Here is a 19,156-nt window from a genome sequence, read left to right on the forward strand (position 1 = left end):
TGAAATCAATGATATTGTTCTGTAGTTTCCACACTTAGTTGTGTCGTCCTTCTTTGGGATGGGAACAAATATTGACCTCTTCCAGTCAGTTGGCCAAGTGGTTGTTCTCCAGATTTCTTGGCACAACTTGGTGAGCAGATCCATGGCACCATCTGTTAGGTGAAATATGTCAATTGGTATACCATCTATTCTGGAGGCCTTATTTTTTTGCTATTTCCTTCAAAGCAGCTTGAACGTCTGCCTTCATCACCATAAGCTCTGGTTCAAATGATATTTCATTAAATGCGTCTGTGTCTGCCAATTCCTTTCGGTACAATGAGGCAGTATATTCCTTCCATGTTCTTTTGATACCTCCTGGATCATTTAATATTCTGCCTAAAGCATCCTTGATTGTAGCAACTCGACGTTTGAATTTGCTCTTCAGTTCCTTGAGCTTAAGAAATGCTGAACGAGTTCGGCCCTTTTGATTTTCTGACTCTAGCTCCTCACACATTTCATTGTAGTATTTTGCTTTGTCATTCCGTGCTGCCTTTTGGAATCTTCTGTTCAGCTCTTTATTGTCTTGGATTCTTCCTTGTGCTTTGACTTCTCTACGTTCCAGTGCAATCTTCAGAGTTTCTTCTGACATCCATTTTGGTCTTTTCTTCCTCTTCTGTCTTTGTAATGACCATTTGCACTCTTCCTGGATGATTCCTTTGACATCCTCCCACAACTCATCTGATCTTCGCTCATTAGTGTTCAAGGCCTCAAACCTGTTCCTGAGATGATTCTGAAATTCAGGTGGTATGAAATTAAAGTCATATTTTGGCTCCTGTGGATTCGGTTTAATTTTCCTCAGCTTCATCTTGAACTTGCATATGAGTAGTTGGTGGTCTGTTCCACAATCAGCTCCTTGCCTCGTTTTCACAGCTGATATTGAGCTTCTCCAGCTGTTTTTTCCACAGATTTAATCGATCTGATTCCTATGCATACCATCCGGTGAAACTGAGAAGGCTATCATGCTTAAAAAAGAAGGATCAGCTAAAAGAAAAAAAAAACAAACCAACTTCAATGAGATGAATTGACAGAGATTGAAACAGTAGATTTAATCAAAGAAAAAGTTGTGAGCATGGTACAGGACCACGTAGTGGTTTGTTCTATTATTCACAGAGTCACAATGAATCAGAGTCAACTTGATGGAACCTAACAACAACAGGAAGCAGATCTTTGTAAGGCTCAATATCATTTCCACATATAATATCTATCAATTGAAAAGTAAAGAGGTCAGAGATTATTATGGGTACCATCAGAACATGTCCCTGTTCACCTGAGGGCAGTCTCATGGAATAGGAATTTGCACCAGAGAAATTCTTTGTACATTTCCAAAGTGGCTGATTCTGGGGGAATGTTTCCTGTCTAGGAGGTGGTGAAACACCCACAGGCAAATATTTTTAAGGAAGCCTCTTCCCACAGACAGAGAGAGGTCAATATAGATTCTCCAGCCTTCTCTTTCCCCCATTCTTCCATCCTAGATTGAGATGGATAAGATCCTGATCCTGCTTCTGCTGCTGGGAGTCTTTCCTGTTGGATTCTTCCAGGGTCTGGGTGAGGACCTGAACTGGAATTGGTCGAGATCAAGGATAAGGGAATAATGGTAGCTCATACAACCTTGGCATGCTAGTTGGACTAACTTGAACAGGGGGATTGGGGGCTCAGAACAAAGTCTGAAATTATTTGACTCACAAAGATCAGAAACCTCTCTCAGATGCCCTTATCCCAGTTCCTACCAGGGCAATAGGTCATGTCTCTTGCCAAGGGCTCGTAATAGGGTCAATCATACTCTTGGGGAAAATGAGGGAAAGACCCTTGTTCAATTAAGGCTCTTGGGGATGGCTAGTCTGCCTCTCACAGGAAAAGCCAATGGCTTTTTTAGACTTTATATACAAATCAGCCCTGGAGCAGTGATACAGGAGTAAAAGGTCACTAAAGTGTTCATGTTCAACTCTACCAACCACTCTACCAGCTACACTGACCTCAATAAGATCTATATGAATTTGAGAAATCTTGTGCCATAAAGACTTCAGAGTCTGATGTTTGTGCTCCAACTTTCCAACCAATGTTTCCTCCTACAATTTCCTCAAAGATTCCTGGGCTTTGTAGGTGCTTTGTTTGTGTTCTAGAACAATCACATAGAACTTAAAATGATCCCATTCACTCTGTGCACCCTTTCTAAATTTTATGAGAGTGTTAACATAGGATAGTTTTAGAGCCAAATGTTCAAAATGCTCATTTTCATCTCTCATCTTCCAAGCACTTCTTGTTTCTGTTGTGATTCACATTCTTGCTCAAGGTTATTTACTCTCGCCAAAGACCCAGATCCTTAAATGCCTAAGAGATACAATCTGATTGTGACAATTCTAGCTCACAAGGACTGTAAGAGGAGAAAGGTATTTGGAGTCATGATGTGACCTTGTATCCTAGACGCTGTCTGTTCCCAGTCTCTATTGATTCCAACTCATTCAACCCAGAGGTCAGCCTTCATTTTATTTTCCACAGATCCGCCCACTCTGTGCATGGTCTGCAGCTTTTTTAAGATGGGCAGATGTGTAAAGAACTATAGCAACTGCACCATGGAGCAAGGTAGAGGATGCAGGACAAGGGATATCTTCGTTGCCAGTGAAAGAGGTAATACTGCTGAGTTAGGCTCTAATGGCTTGAACTGGGGCTCCTTCCATGACACTCTCTAAGGAATTGTTTATATTCTTTCCATTCTGAGAAACTCGTTGTGGGAAGTGAATGTCTCCTTTCCTTCAGTACTGGGCTTTCTGTGAGTAGGGAAGGTCCTTTAACTTTCCAAGCAGTATATTCTCAATCATAAGTGTGACTACTTTGCATAGCCTATAGAAGTCACTTAAAATAAGTTTTCCTTCTCTTCCAGATGGTTGGTTCTATGACCACAGTGAACTGGACTGTTCACATAGTTGTTCATCTTCAAATATGTATTTTAAGGACCTGAAGATTTCTACTTTTTGCTGTAAAGGTCAAGTTTTCTGCAATAGATATCAAGGAAAATTACGTGAAAGGAAAGGTCGCTAACTGTTAATCTGATGGCCGTGGTGATTTATCCACTCACCCTCTTTTTCAAATCTATTTTGCTGTGGCTTTTGGTTTGGCGAAGAAAAAAGATTCTTAGCAAGTAATTTGTTCTATTTTTCTATTTGTTCTATAATTTTCTTTCAGAATTTAAAATTCAGATATATTTCATGGGTAATTTTCCCTTAAAATTGGGTAGAAGTAGAAGATAACAGGGATTAACTATGGTGGAGCATAGTCTAAACTATATTATTAAAACTAAAACAACACTATAACAAAACCTGACCCAAATATACTAGTCTAAATTTAGCTCAGTTTAGTTATTCAACCAAAAAATTTTAAAATGAAACTTAGTGACAGAGGAAGGGCCAATGAAAGGAAAGCTAGCTCCAAAGCACAACCAGTGTGACACAATATATTCATGTTATCCATTATTGCATAATCAATTACCCTTCACTTATTGGCTTAAGGTACAAACAACAATTTATTACAGTACAAGTGGCCCAGTGGAAAGGAGCCTTGCTGCCAACCTGAAGGGACATATTCAAATCCACCAGCTGCTCCATGAAAAAAAAGTTGAGCAATCTCCTCCCATGTGACTTACAGTCACTGAAAACCTACTATGGTTCAGTCTGACTCACAGTACATAACAGCCACTGTAGATTAGATGGGCTCAGTGTCACACAACCACGTGATTCTTTTACGATGTGAATGTCTGATAGGATTTTAGGTATTTGGAGATTTTACTGCTCTTGGAAATTTAAAAATGCTTCACTCCCATGGGCTTTTGATTCAGACCAAAAAAGACAGCATTTAATTAATGAAGACATCTCAAAGCTCTGTAACACACCATATAATGAGTAGCCTGGGAACCCCTGTTTATTTCCAATTTTTAAAAAAAGGTTTTGTTTGCATTCAATAATTCATATACACCGTGTTTTTATGTGTACTTTGTGTTTTGTGCCATCACTCATATACACTGTGTTTCATTCATGCACCTTATATTCTATACAATAATTCATATGCATTATATTTTGTATAAGTACCTTTGTTCTACGGCTATTATATCTCCATCTTCTAGGGTCACCATTGGACATGTCTTAGTACTTTACCCTTCCTCTACCCACCAACCTCTGCTAGCCCACTGATTTTTTTTTATGTATTCTCTCTTGTTGCTGTTAAGTGCCATTAACTAAAATAAGACTAATAGTGACCCTTGAGCAATAGATCTGAATTCTATCCTATCTTGCATTAGTCACATTAGCCCTGATACATTTGAGTCCATTGTTGCAGGTGCTGCATCAGTCCATTGCGTTGGAGGTCTTCCTCTCTTTCAAAGACCCTTCACCTTTCCAAGCATGATGCTCTTTTCCAAGGAATAGCTTCATCTAATAACATGTCCAAAATATGTTAGTTGAGGCTTCATCTCTAAGAAGCATTCTAATTGTACTTTCTCCAACCCTTATCTACTGTTCTTGCATATTTAGCACCCTCTTCTCCAACAACATGACTCAAATACATTGATTCTTCTGCTATCATCCTTATTAATTGTCCAACTCTCAGATGCATGGCAGGTCATTGGAAAGACTGAGGACTAAATGAATCAGGCACACCTTAGTCTTTAGACTGACATCTTTCTTTGCAGGACTTTGGCGAGAACCTTAACTTTCCCTATACATTTCTTGATCTCCTGACTGCTGGTACCAATGGTGTTGATAGCAGATCCAAGCAAGATGAAACAGTTGACAATTTCAGTCTTTTCTAGATCTTTCATGATGTTTCCTATTGGTCCAGTGGCAAAGATTTTTGTCTTCTTGCTATTGAGCTATTCATTATGGATTGAGCAAACATATTGAATGCTGCAGTTTTTTATCCTCTGCAACAAATATGTCACATACAGCAAGCAAGATTTTGCCATCTACACAATAAAAGTTTTTATGAGTCTTTCTCCAATTCTGATACCACAATTTTCTTTGTAAATTGCAACTTCTTAGATGGTTTGCTCAGCATAAATATTGAATAGGTGTAGAAAGAGGAAACAGTCCTGACACATATTTTTCCCAATTTTAAACTAGGCAATATTCCATTACTCTGTTCAGATAACAGCTTCTAGGTCTTGGTATAAATTTTGTATAAGTATAAATGTCATGGAATTCTCTTTCCTCTCAAAGTTATTTATTATCCACACAGTCAAATGCATTTGCATAGTCAATAAAACACAAGTGGATATTCTTTTGCTATTCTCTGCTTTCAGCCAAGATCCATCTGACACAAGTAATAATATCCCTTGTGCCACCACTTCTAGACCCAGCTTGAACTTTTAGCCTGTCTCTGTCAATGTATTGTTTGAGTTGTTTTTGGATGGTCTTCAACAATATTTTGATAGCATGTGATATTAATGAGATTGATAGTTTCCACATTTGTTACACCACCTTTCTTGGAAATAAGAGCAAATATGGATCTCTTCCATTCAGTTAACTGGATAGCTATCTTTGAAACTTCCTGGCACAGATTGATGAGTATGACCAGGACCAATCTGTTATTTGGAATATGGTAATTGGTATCATATCAATTCCTGGAGCCTTCTTTTTTGACAATGCTTCATTGCAGCTTAAACTTCTTCCTTCATCACATTGGCTCTTTATCATTTGCTACTTCATGACACTTTTCCGTTTTGACAAATTCTTTTTTTGTACAGTAACTCCATGTATTCCCTCTCACTTTCTTTTGATGCTTCCTAGATTGTTCAAGATTTTTCCTATGGCCTCTCTCAGCATTGAAATTTGAGTCTTGAATTTGTTTTTAAGTTCCTTCAGTTTGAGAAATGATCAATAAGTTCTTCCCTTTTTATTCTTAGACTCTATCTCTTTGCACATTCCATTATATTAGTTTGCTTTGTCTTCTCAAGCTGCCATTTGAAATCTGCTCTTCTTTTTTAACTTCAACATCTCTTTCCATTGTTTTGGCTTCTTAATGCACCAATTCCATTTTCAGTGTCTCTTTTTTAAAAAAAATTTTTATGAATTGGTTTGTTTACAAAGTTTATATATATTGAGTTTCACACTATTCTTCACTCATATTGTGTTTAATACAATTATTCTCATGCATTATGTCATGAATTAGGTTTTATAAAATTTATCCCCTTGAACCGTACACATCATTACACTGTCTTTTCACTTGAATCCTTCCCATTTCCTTCATCCCCTCTCCACCCAATGAACTGTGCAACCCTGTGGTTTTGCCTCTATCTATCTCCACAAGCATGCTACTACCCTTTTCTCTCTAAAGTTCCCATATATGTTTTACTAGTTATCCTTCCAGTTCTTTTTTTTTAATCTAAGACTCTTTCGTAGATATTCTTTTTTAAAAAAATTATTATTAATTTCAATGAAAATTTACAGAGACTTTGGATTCATTCATCCATTCATTCATTGTTGCACTTTTCTCCCCTCCCAATCCTCAACCCTAGTACACTACACTCTTGGAAAAGTAAAAGAAAAATTCTTTCATTGTTTTACAATCCCTCCCCCCAGGCCTACTCCACTATACAGCCTTCAATCTGGACTCCTTTCATGACAAAAATACCTAATCACATATCCCTTTTAAACAGTTTCTCCCTCATCTGTTTCAATGCAGTATGCATTAGTGAACTCATCTTTCTCAGTCTCCCCCCAACGCTGATGTCAGTCCTGTTTTACAACAGTGGCACCATGCAGTATTTGTCCTTTTGTGACTGAGATACTTCACTCAGCATAACATCCTCCTGGGTCACCCATTTTGAATAATATTGCATGAGTTCTTTGTTTTTACATGCATCGTAGTATTCCATTGTGTGAATATACCACAGCTTCTCTATCCATTCATTTGCTGATGGACACTTAGGTTGTTTCCAACTAACTCCTTGCTATTGCAACAACAAGTTTTTATGTTCAACTTTTTGAAGAAACACAAACTGTCTTCCTGAGCAGCGGTATCATTTTACAAAGTGATTAACAGTGTATTAGAATTCCCACTCTTCACATCCTTGCCAACATTTATTTCTTGCTGCCCTACTAAAATTTGCCACTGCTATTGGGGTTAGATGGCATCTTATTATGGGTTTGATTTGCATCTCTTTTATTGTCAGTGATTTTGAATATTTTTTTCCATGTGTCTTTTGACCATCTGAATGTCTTCCTTTGTGAAAAATCTTTCCAAAGGATCCGTATATCACACAATACACAAAAAAAATCAACTCAAGGTGGATCAGAAACTGGGGAGTAAAGCCCAAAACCATAAATTTCATAATAGAAAAATTGGGACCAAGTTTAGAAGGCATAAAGAGACTGACAAATAAAACCAGAAATGTACAATCTGGGGAAGATAAAATTGATGACCTTTCTAAAGATTAAATCCCTGTGTTCATCAAGAACTTTTTCCAACAGGGTGAAAACAAAACCTACCTACTGGTAACAAATATTTGGCAATATAATTTCAGGCAAGGGTCTCATAACCAAAATTTACAAAATGCTCTGAGCTTCCAGAAGAAAAAGCCTGATAATGCAGAGTCTCTTTTGACTTCCATTTTGATCTTTATTTCTCCTCTTTGTAATGACTCTTAGCTCTCTTCACCTTCACGAATGAGACCTTTAATGACCAATTTATCTGGTCTTCAATCCTTACTGTTCAATGCCTCAGATCTGTTCAATTCAGGTAAGATAGGTTGAGTGGTCTTTTGGCTCTTTGGGGTTGCTTTACTTTACTTAAACTTCTATTTGAATTTTAATTGTTTTATATGTACAATTCAAGTGAACATTCTTAGATGTAAACATCAATTAATAATTAGAATATATACTATGCAATGTATAAATGTAGGAAAATTATAAGTTGTAAAAAAATGAAATGCAACATATAAAGATTGACATTCTAGATTGACATTGCTCAATTGAAATGAACTGACATTGACTACTATTAATCAGACAATTGTGTGATTTACTATGCTGGGAATGAAAAATTGGGGAAGAATGGTATTACTTTCATAGTCAAAAATACCATTTCAAGATCTATCCTGAAGTACAAGTCTCTGAGTAATAGGATACTATCCATACACATACACAGAAGACTTGTTAATACAACTGTTATTCAAATATATGCAACAACAGCTCAAGCAAAAAGAGAGGAAATTCTACTAACTTTTTCAGTGTGAAACTGATCAAACATGTAGTTAAGATACATTAATAATAATTGGTGACTGGGATGCAAAATTTAGAAACAATGTAGAAGGATTTGTTGTTGTTAGGTGCTGTTGAGTAATGTCATGAAGAATAGCCCTAAGCCCTTTTCTATCTTGTGCCATCCTCATAATCTCTAATATACTCAAGCCCGGTCTTACAGTCAGTGTGTCAATACACCTGGTTGAGGGTCTTCTTCTCCTTTACCATCCCTCCACCTTTCCAAACATGATGTCCCTTTCCAAGAAATAACCTCTCCTAAACAATATGCCCAAAGTATTTGAAGTGGAGCTTTATTATCTTTGCCTCCAAGAATCTCTCTGGCTACGTGTCCTACAAGACATAGCTGTTTGTTCTTTTGGCAGTCCATGAGATATTCAGTACTCTTCTCCAGCACCATAGTTCAAAGGCATCAATTCTTTATCTGTCATCCTGGTCATTGTCCAGCTCTCAGAGGCATAGCAAGTTACTCAAGAGGCCTAGGCCTGATATAGGTACACTTTCATCTTCAAACTGACATAATTGATCCTCAATAAGATGGAGAGATCCCTGACTAGAGACTTTCCAAGTACAATAATTCTGATCTTCTGACTGCTAGTACCAAGTGTATGGATTGTGGATCCAAGTAAGATGAGATCATTGACAGTTTCAATTTTTTCCTCCATTTTTCATGACGTTGCCCATATAGATAGGTCCAGTGGTGAAGATATGTTTTTTTCCTTGACGTTGAGATGTAATGTACATTAAAGACTGCAGTGTTTAAAATTCTGTAGCAAGAGCTTACAGTCCTCCTCACTTGCAGCAAGCAAGATTGTGTCTTGATTTGTATCATTCTGATAGCGATTTTGAACATTTCTTCTTGTTTGTCATCTCAATGTCTATTCATATCTTGTGCCCATTTTTTAATTGGTTTGTTGTCACAACTCAAACAGATAAACATGTCTATGTTTATTGTTGCATTATTAACAATAGGAAATAGATGGAAAAAACTCAACTACCCATCAGGAAATGAATGGACAGAAAAACTATGGTACAGTCACATAATGGAATATTTCACAGCACTGAGAAACAATAAACTCATAAAACATTACACAACCTGGGTGAGCCTGGAAGACATTACGTTAAGTGAAATATCTCAGCCACCAAAGGAAAAATACTGCATGATACTATTGTTGCCAAATAAGACTGACATGGAGGCTTGGAAGGAGAGTAGGAAGTAAGATGATGAACACTGCATTGGAATAGAGGAGTGTAGGAACTGTCTGAAAGGAATATATAATTAAGCATTGTATATATAATAATAATCAGGTACAATAGGTGCATTTTAAAGTGGACTGGGGGAGGAGGGAAGGAAAGAGAGGTAGTAAAATGTGCAATAATGAATGAATGAAAACCCAAACTTTCTATAAACTTTCTTTAAAGTCACAGTTTTTAAAAATTTTAAAACATTTAAAAAATTGTGTCATCTGCATAACTAAGGTTATTGATAAGTCTTCTTCTATTTTTGATGCCACATACTTCTTCAATAACCTGCCATAAGACTTACGGTCTCTGAAAACCTGCTGGATTGGCAAGCAATGAGTAAGTCTCAACTTAACAGTACATAACAACAACTACAGATTAGACAGGTTCAGTTTCACACAACTCCATGGTTCTTCTACAATGTGAATGTCAGGTGGTATTTTAGTAATTTGAAAATTTGACTGGTCTTGGAAGTTTCAAAATGTTTCACACACATGGGCTTTTTATTTAACCAAAAAGAACAAAATTCAATTGACAAAGACAATTCAAGTCCTGGAACATGCCCTGTTTGAGCAGTCTGGGCAACCCCATGTATTCACTCTTTTTTTTTTAATTATTGATTTGCCTATAATCATTCATATACAATGTATTTTGAATGTGTACTTTGTGTTTTATACAATCATTCTCATACATTCTATTTCATTCATGTAACTTGTGTTTTCTTGGCTGAATCTCTTGTCTTGCTTTGAATCTCTGACTGTCAAGAGAGCCAGGTAGAATTCTGAGAGGACAGGCATTACCTAATTTGATAGGTCAAAAGTGATTTTAGGCTCTCCAGTGTGTGAAGTCTAGGGGTCCTTGTCACAAGTTTGGGTTGACTCTTTTGTCTTAAGAAATGCCAGTATACCAGATGTAAGGGAGATATAGCCCCCAAGTGGGAAATTATTTTACTGTGACAGCAGCATGCTGCAAATGGAAGAGCAGAGACACTAAGTCACAAATCAGCAGTCCTGGAGGAGAAACTCAGGGCAATGACAATTCCCCAGTACTGCCTCAGAGAAAATTTTCTCATTAAACCTGGTGTATGGGATTTAGAACCTCCTAATATCGAAAGGGGCAGCAACATGAAAGACTAGCAGCAGTGCTAGGTGCAAGGCAACACAGAAGTGGCATGATACCTAAGCCATCATATCAAGTGTTGGCTGAGGGGAGGGAGGTGCTGGACAGGGTAGGTGGGACTGGAAGGGGACATTGGTGGAGCAAGACACATATGTCAAGGTGGGGATGGTGACTGAAATGGAATGAATTGATTACTTCTGTAAGGAGAAAAAAATCATCTGCTTCTTTGGATAAAATGCTTGTCTGCCATATATTGTTCTAAAGCTGAGCATCCAAATTAAGACAGACTAGGAAGAAGGATTGGTCATCTACTTCTGAAATAACAGGCCTTGGAAACCCCTATATAGAACAGAGTAAACTTAAAGTGATAAGCAGATATGGTACCTAAGGCTAAGCATCGCATTTTAAAATGTAGAGGAGGAGTATTTGTAAGCAGACTAATACCTAGAACTTGAAATGTGAGAAACATAACTTTAGGAAAATTAGACATTAAGAAAGAAATGTTCTTGTTGTGTGCCATCAAGTCACTTGCAAGTCATAATGAACTTATGTACAACAGCTCAGAACCCTGCTCTATCCTGAGACAACCTTATTGTTTCTGGCACACCTACCACCATTATTCTAGTCACTGAGTCAATCCATGTCATCGAGGGTCTTCCTCTCTTGTACTGCCCCTCCTCCCTCCCAAGTATGATGTCCCTCTTCACTCATCACTGACTGGTCCATCCTTGCAACATGCCCAAAATATGTCAGACAGAGCTTCAGAATTTTTGCCTCCAAGGAGCATCCTGGTTTCACCCTCTCTAAGACAAACTTGTTAGTTCTCCTAGTTGTTCATGGTATATTCAATATTTTTCTCAAGCACCAGAGCACAAAGGCATCAATTCTCCTTCTGTCATCTTTAGCCATTGTTCAGCTTTCTGATTCATAGCAAGTAATTGAAAAGACTATGGCCTAGATCAGGCTCACCTTAGTCTCCAGACTGCCATCATTGCTTGGAGAGGTACCTGACAGCAGATCTTCCTAATGCAATCTGTCTTTTGATTTCCTGGATACTTGTATCAAGAGTGTTGATTGTGGAGACAAGAAAACTGAAGCTATTAACAATCTCAATCTCTTCACCATCTATCATGATGCTGTTAATTGGCCCAGTGGTGAGAATCTTTGTTTTCTTGACATTGACCTTCAACCCATATTGAAGGCTTCAGTCCCTTGACCTGCAGCAAATACCTCAGGCCCTCCTCAGTTTCAGCAAGCAAGGTGATGTCATCTGCATAACGCATGTTGATGAGTCTTCCTCCAATCCTGAAACCACATTCCTCCTAATAGAGCCCAGAACATTGGATGTGCTATTCTGACTATAGATTGAAAAGGCATGGAGAAAGGACACATCCCTGGCGTACACCCTTCCCAATTTTGAACCATGCAATACTTCCTTGCTCTGTTCTGATGACTACCTCGTTGCCCAAGTAAAGCTTTTCCATAGCACAATCAAGTATTCTGAGATTCCCATTCTCCTCAGAGTTAGTCATAATTTGTTGTGATCCACACAGACAAATGCTGTTGCATAGCCAATGAAACACATTAAACATTCCTCTGGTACTCTCAGCTTTCAGCCAAGATCCATCTAGCATCAATTATAATATCCCTAGTACCATGGCTTCTTTTAAACCAGCCTGCACATCTGGCTGTTGTTGTGCTATTCTAGTAATTTTTTTATAATTTTCAGCATAATCTTGATTGCTTGTGATATTAATGATATTATTTTATAATTTCTTCACTATACCGGGCCACTTTTATTTGGAATGGAAACAAATATGGATCTCTTCCAGTCTTTTGGTCAGGTGGTTGTCCTCCAGATTTCTTGGCAAGCATGTCCAGGTCAGCATCTATTTGTTAAAATATGCCAATTGGTATGCTGCCAATTCGTGAGGCCTTGATTTTTGCCAATTCCTTCAGAGAAGCTTGAACTTCTTCCTTCATCCCCACAGGCTCATACATTGTTTAGTGAAATTATTCTCTGTCAGCCAAATCATTCTGGTACAATGATTCTGTATACTCCTTCAATCTTTTTTTTTTAATGTTTCCTGGATCATTTAATATTCTGCCCAAGTATTGCAACTCAAGGCTTGAATTTGTTCTTCAGTTCCTTCAGCTTAAGAAATGCTGAGTGAGTTCAGCCCATTGGATTTTCTAACTCCAGCTCTTTGGACATTTCATTTATTATAATGAAATTTGTCTTTAATTTGTCTTCCTGAGCTGCACTTTGAAAATTTCTGTTCAGCTCCTTAACTTCTTGATTTCTTCCCTTTGCTTTGACTTCTTAGCATAAGAGTGCAATATTCAAAATATCTTCTGACATTTATCTTGGTCTTTTCTCCCCCTTCTGATTTTGTAATAACCTTTTGCATTCTTCATGGGTGATATTCTTGTTATCTATCTGACCTATGCTCATTAGTGTTCAAGGCCTCAAACCTGTTCCTGAGATTGTTTGAAATTCAGTTGAGATAGACTCAAGGTCAAATTTTGGTTCTGGTGGGTATGATTTAACCTTCTTTAGCTTTAGTTTGAACTTGTGAGTAGTTGACTGTCTGTTCCACATTCTGCACCTGTTCTAGTTTTCACAGCTGATACTGAGCGTCTCCATAGATTATTTTCACAGATATATGATGATGGATATGATTTCTATGCATACTATCAGGTGAAATCCATATGTATAGTCTGCATTTATGTTTTTTATAAAAAGCGTTTGCAATGAATATATCATTGGTTGCAAAGAATTCTATCATTCTAACTCCAGCCTTATCTGTCACCAAGTCCATGTTTTCTTACTACTGATCCTTCTTCCCTGTTCCCAACTCTTGTATTCCAGTCACCCATTATTATTAATGAATCTTGATTGCATGTTTGATTGATTTCTGACTGCCAAAGTTGGTAGAAATCTTTTCTTTCCTTCTTGGCTTTAGATATTGATGCATATATTTGAATGATAGTGGTATTCACTGGACTTCCTTGTACATGTATGGATATTATCCTGTCACTCACAACATTATATTTCAAGATTGATCTAGAAATGACTTTTTAAACTATGGAATTGCCTCATTTTTCCTTACCTTTTCATCTCTGGCATAGTAGACCATATCATTGTCTGATCCAGAATGCCCCATGTTAATCCATCTCATTTTGCCAATACCTAGTATGTCAGTAATTATGTGTTCCATTTCTTTGTTAACAATGTCCAATTTTCCTACATTCATGATTCTCACATTCCACTTTCCAATCATTAGTGTCTGCTTACAACTCTTCCTTCTCCTTTGTATTTTTTTATTTGAGGGTTTGGCCTCAGTTACCATATCTATTAGTCTAAGTGTGCTCTATAGGATTGTCAAAGGCCTGTTGTTTCCAAAGTGGATGGCCAAACCTCCTTGCTAAGAAAGAAATGGAACACATAAATATTGACATACTAGGTACTGGTGAAATCAGATGGTTTTGTATCAGAGAGTTTGAATCAGACAATTATATGATCTACTAAGCTGAAGATGAAAAGGTGTGGAAAAACAGAGTTACCTTCATAGTTAAAAAGGTAATTTCTAGATCCGTCTTGAAATGCAATGTTGTAAGTGACAGAATCATAACCACACGTACTAGGAACTCTGGTAAATAACACTATTGTTCAAATATACGAACAAACAATCAGAGCCAAAGAGGAGGAAATAGACAATTTCTACCTAATTTTATAGGCAAAAATTAATTGAACATGCAACCAAGAAGCATTAATAATGAGTGAGTGGAATGCAAAATTTGGGAACAGGGAGGAAAGATCAGTAGTCAGAAAACATGGAATGTATGACAGAAACGAGGCTGAACATAGACTGATAGAATTCTGTATAATCAGTAATTTATGCACTACAAATACTTCTCATAAGAAACATAAATGCAGATTATGCACATTGAGATATTGTTAACTGGATTCAAGAAAAAATGGAAACATGAGGAATGAATTCTGAAAAAGATAAAGGCCAGACAGAGGTCTCCACAGCTTAGCACCATGAAACATCTTCCTTTGCTTTCCGATGGCTTTTATTTAGTTTAAACTCACAATAAAAACATTCCTATCTCGTGAGGCTCTATTTTCCCTACACATAAGTGTTACCAACATAATAATGGGTAAGCTTCATTCTTGAACCAAGTCCAAAGTCCAGACACAGTATCCCCTCCAGTGGGAGGCTGGACAGAACCTTCTGTTTGCAGAGGACATCCAGTATCTCCTCTGGGAGGGCTGGGCAGAATTCTCTGTTTGCAGAGGGTCCTAGTCCATTCTGGACTCTGATCTCAGCTGCGGCCTAGCTATCACTATGATGAGCTATCCACATTTCCCCCTCTGTTGTTTAAGCATCACTTAGTAATCAAGGCAAATAAAGTTTCTCTCTTTCTGTTATTCTTTTTTCTTTTTCATTCTTTATCTTTGACATAATAGCATAAAATAAGGATTGTAAGCAAAAACATAATTATAGAAGAACTTCCAAAAATTTTAACATAATTAGCAGGAGTGGCATCCACTTCCTATGCAACATGTCTCTGGAAACTCAATGAACTTTGATAAATGATGATAGTTATAGAAGAGCTTTTTGTTCATAGAGTCACTATGAGTATGCTTGACTAGACAGCAATCAACAACATCAACAACAAAGGGATTAAGATTAGAAATTCCTTCACTTATTTTTTTCCAGAAAATCAGTGTTACTAAATCTTCTCAATTATTCATCAAAAGTATCATGAATTTGAGCTTATAATTTTACTATCTCATCAGTTAAATTATCATGATCATAGATATTCAATATTATTCCATACAATAGGGGTCACACAAAATTAAGTAATATTCTGGTCACATTTTAACTTCACTACACTAGTGACCTAAATTAACAGGAAGCCATAACCTGATTCTAGATCTCAGTGTGTACTCATTGTAACTCCTGACTATTCTAAATCAGTTAATGGAGAATTGATTTCAGAATCTATTTGTCTTTGAGATGACCATAATTTTCCAAAATCATGCCATTGTTTGATATAATCTACTGTTTGAACACTTCGATGTAGAGCAACTCCAGCAGTAGCTGTTGTAGCCTTTATGGCTATGATCTCTAAAACAGCAGTAATTAATACTCCAATAAAGCTCTTGCTTCTTTTTAATACCTGGTTCACTAGATGCTCCAAAAGCATTATCTCAGGAGATGACTGCCATTTATGACCTAAATTAACAGGAAGCCATAACCTGATTCTAGATCTCAGTGTGTTCTCTCTCTCTCTCTCTCTCTCTCTCTTATAAGGTGGTAGAGAAATAGAAGAATTTAAACAAGTATACACAGAACATTTGTTGGAAGTAAAAGTTAAATTATCTGCCTATTTATTAACTCCTTTTTAAAAATTTTATTTTATTAAGTTTAATGAACATATACAGAGATTTTGGATTTCCATTCATTGGTGTAATTTTCTTCCTGCCCACCCCTCCCCCCAGTTTGCTCTTTTCTTTGAAAAGTAAAAGAAAAATTCCTTCATTGGTATACAATATCCCCCCTCTCTGCCTAGAGTACACTACACTATGCAACCTTCATTCTGGACTCTTGTGATAACCATAATACCTTACCATATTTCGTTTTTAGACTGTTCTCTCCCTCATCTGTTTCAATGCAGTATACATAATTTATCCAGTTTTTCTGTTTTACCCCAACCCTGATGTTAGTCCTATTCTACAACAATGGCACTATGCAGTATTTGTCTTTTTGTGACTGAGATATTTCACTCAGCATAATGTCCTCCAGGGTTACCCATTTTGAATAATATTGCATGAGTTCCTTGTTTTTCAATGCAGTGTAGTATTCCATTGTACGAATACACCACAGCTTCTCTAGCCATTCGTTTGTTGATGGGCACTTAGGTTGTTTCCAACTCCTTGCTATTGTGAACTATTAGGGACATAAGACCAGCAAGACTAACTCCACCTTGGCTAGAGTATCTGCTAGGCAGTAAACAACTCAAGGAAGTAGGATGTTAAAAATTAAGAATGACCAAATGTCTTAAACCTTAAAGAATGTAGTGTCCTTATCAACCCAAACCATTTGCTCCTTAAAGCACACAATAAGGTATTCTGGAAAACATCTTTGTATTGTGCTGAGGTTTGTAAGAGTTAATGTTTGACCAGATGGTCAACATCTTAAGACTGTATGAGATAATGCAGTTGTTATAGCAGATGTACTACTAAAAACCTATATATACTTTTGAAAGGAAAATTTTTTAAACAATGTCCCCAAACCCCAGTATTGTAAGAACCTATACCTTTGATCTGTATTGTAAGAACCTATACCTTTGATCTGTATTGTAAGAACCTATACCTTTGATCTTGTGTGAATGTTTGTGTTCCAGGAACTAGCTGATCACAAACTGAAAAAGACAATTACTGGCAAAAACCATATTTTAACTAACGTCAGCAGCAGGTGACTGACCTAAAATTGAACTTCTCCTTTCCAAAGAGCCAATGAGCTAATTCCACGCCAAAGAACCCTTAGACCTTTTATAAATTCCCTTGCTTTTTGGGGCTCGGGGTCGACTTCCCTGTCTCCTGTGTGAGATACAAGTGGTCCCGAAGCTTCGTCAATAAAGCCTCTTGTGATTGCAGCGAGTGGATCTGGTGTGAGTTGCTCGGGGTCGCGCCCGGTCTGGGAAAAATCCTAGTTTGCGATCTTTCACTTTGTCTAAAAAATAAAATTTTGCTATTTGCCATCAGCGATAGCCTCTCTGTGTCTTCGTTTAATCCCCATCCCTTCTCTCGGCAGAACTGTTTGATTTAATGAGGCAGGTCCCTGTTATTTGGTGCCAGAACCAGGGACCCCAAGCACGAAGGAAAAGGCACGAAGGACTCTGTGAACGTATAAGGTAGGAATTTATTGAATTGCCTTTGGTGAAGGTAAGATTGGAGAAAGAAGTAGCAGAGATAGGATAAATCCAGAAAGATGTTATGTAGTAGCAGAGATAGGAAATAAATTCGGAAAGATGTTGTATATTCATAATCTGCAGAATTTAATGAGAACCCAGGGTATTAAGTTAGAGTATCAGCAATTGTGTAAATTTCTTGGTTTCCTAAAAATGGTACAGTAGGTTTTGAGCTATGGAATAAATAATAAATACTCTCGGTGAATTCTTTTGTTAGGAGATATGCAAAATATAAATGGTAATATGCGTTATGAATATATGCTGCAAAATACTTTTAGAAATAGATGTGTAAAGTTAGAATATCAGCAGTTATCTAAATTTTTAGATTTTGTTAAGAAGGTCTGTGTCTGTTTTCCTAAGAATGGAACTGTAAATATGAAATTATAAGTTCTTGTGTGCAGGGCAGTTACAGGATTATTATGAGGCAAAGGGACCTGATGTTTTCAGGCTATGGCGGCTGGTAAAAGATGCCATGGATTTTAGGAATGAGTTAGACAAAGCCAAGGAAGAAATAAACGGAGAATTAGAAACATATCCACAGGCTCCTAATAAGTCTAAAGCTTCTAATAAATCTAAACAGAATCTGTATCCTGAGGTAGGTAGTGACCCACCAGGATATGATGACCAATTGAGTAAACAAAAACAAATTGACTTAGAAAATGAGGCTGCTAGATCTCAGCAAGAAGAGTCACCTCCAGTTCCAGCTTTTGTCAGTGTCCCTGCATTAGTTGAGAAGCAGGAAGAAATTGATCAGTTAAAATCAAAAGTAAAAGAATTAGAAAATAAACTTAGTGGCATGCAGGTAGGAACAGCTCCTTCTGTTAATCCTTATAAGGAATTTTTTTAAACCTTTAACTCCTACTGCGCCCACTGCTCCTGTGATCACTGCGGTGGATAATAATGGCCCCTTCCCTTGCGTATTTTGCAAGAGCGAGTGCTGGCGCCTCTTACTCTCTCCCTCTTCCCTGCACTCTGTGTGTGCAGCTACTAATCAAATCTCTTCCATCATCAATAGGAGAGTCCCAAGCAAAACTAAAAGTGTCAGATTCAAAGTCAGTGCTGCGGCTGATTTGTTACTCAACCTTATACTTTATCCCCCTCAGGAAAAGTGTATAAATTGGGAACTGGTGTCTTTTGGTCCTTTACCTCAAGGAATTATGGGAATAATTATTGAACGTAATAGTCTTATTAGTCAAAGTTTCCAGGTTCATATTAGAAGTATAAATCAAGACTCAATGAGATTAATGAAATTATTGTTCCTTTTACTACAAACTGGTTACATAATTGCTCAACTTTTGCTTCTTCCTTATCATGCATTTCCTACTATTAAAGTAGGAGAATTTGGAAGTACTAAAAAATATTTCTTGGCACCAGCAGTCAGGAAAACAAAAAGCGTATCGCGATGGGAAAGTCTGCTGTTACGGACCTCTCTAAAGTACTCTGGAGCAACAGTGTCTCTCTGGAGACTAAGGTGCGCCTGATACAGGCCATGGTATTTGCAATCGCTTGTTATGCATCAGAGAGTT

The 19,156-nt window shown here is 37.3% G+C and overlaps 1 pseudogene; it reads right to left on the reverse strand.

The window, feature by feature from the left end:
* Window positions 1-13,810, reverse strand: part of LOC102851821 — a 61,020-nt pseudogene extending 47,210 nt beyond the window's left edge.
* Between the last annotated feature and the right edge of the window lie 5,346 nt (window positions 13,811-19,156).

Source organism: Elephantulus edwardii, unplaced genomic scaffold (assembly GCF_000299155.1).
Source record: "Elephantulus edwardii isolate Elephantulus edwardi_28Jun2011 unplaced genomic scaffold, EleEdw1.0 scaffold00411, whole genome shotgun sequence".
In the NCBI taxonomy this organism is placed as follows: Eukaryota; Metazoa; Chordata; class Mammalia; order Macroscelidea; family Macroscelididae; genus Elephantulus; species Elephantulus edwardii.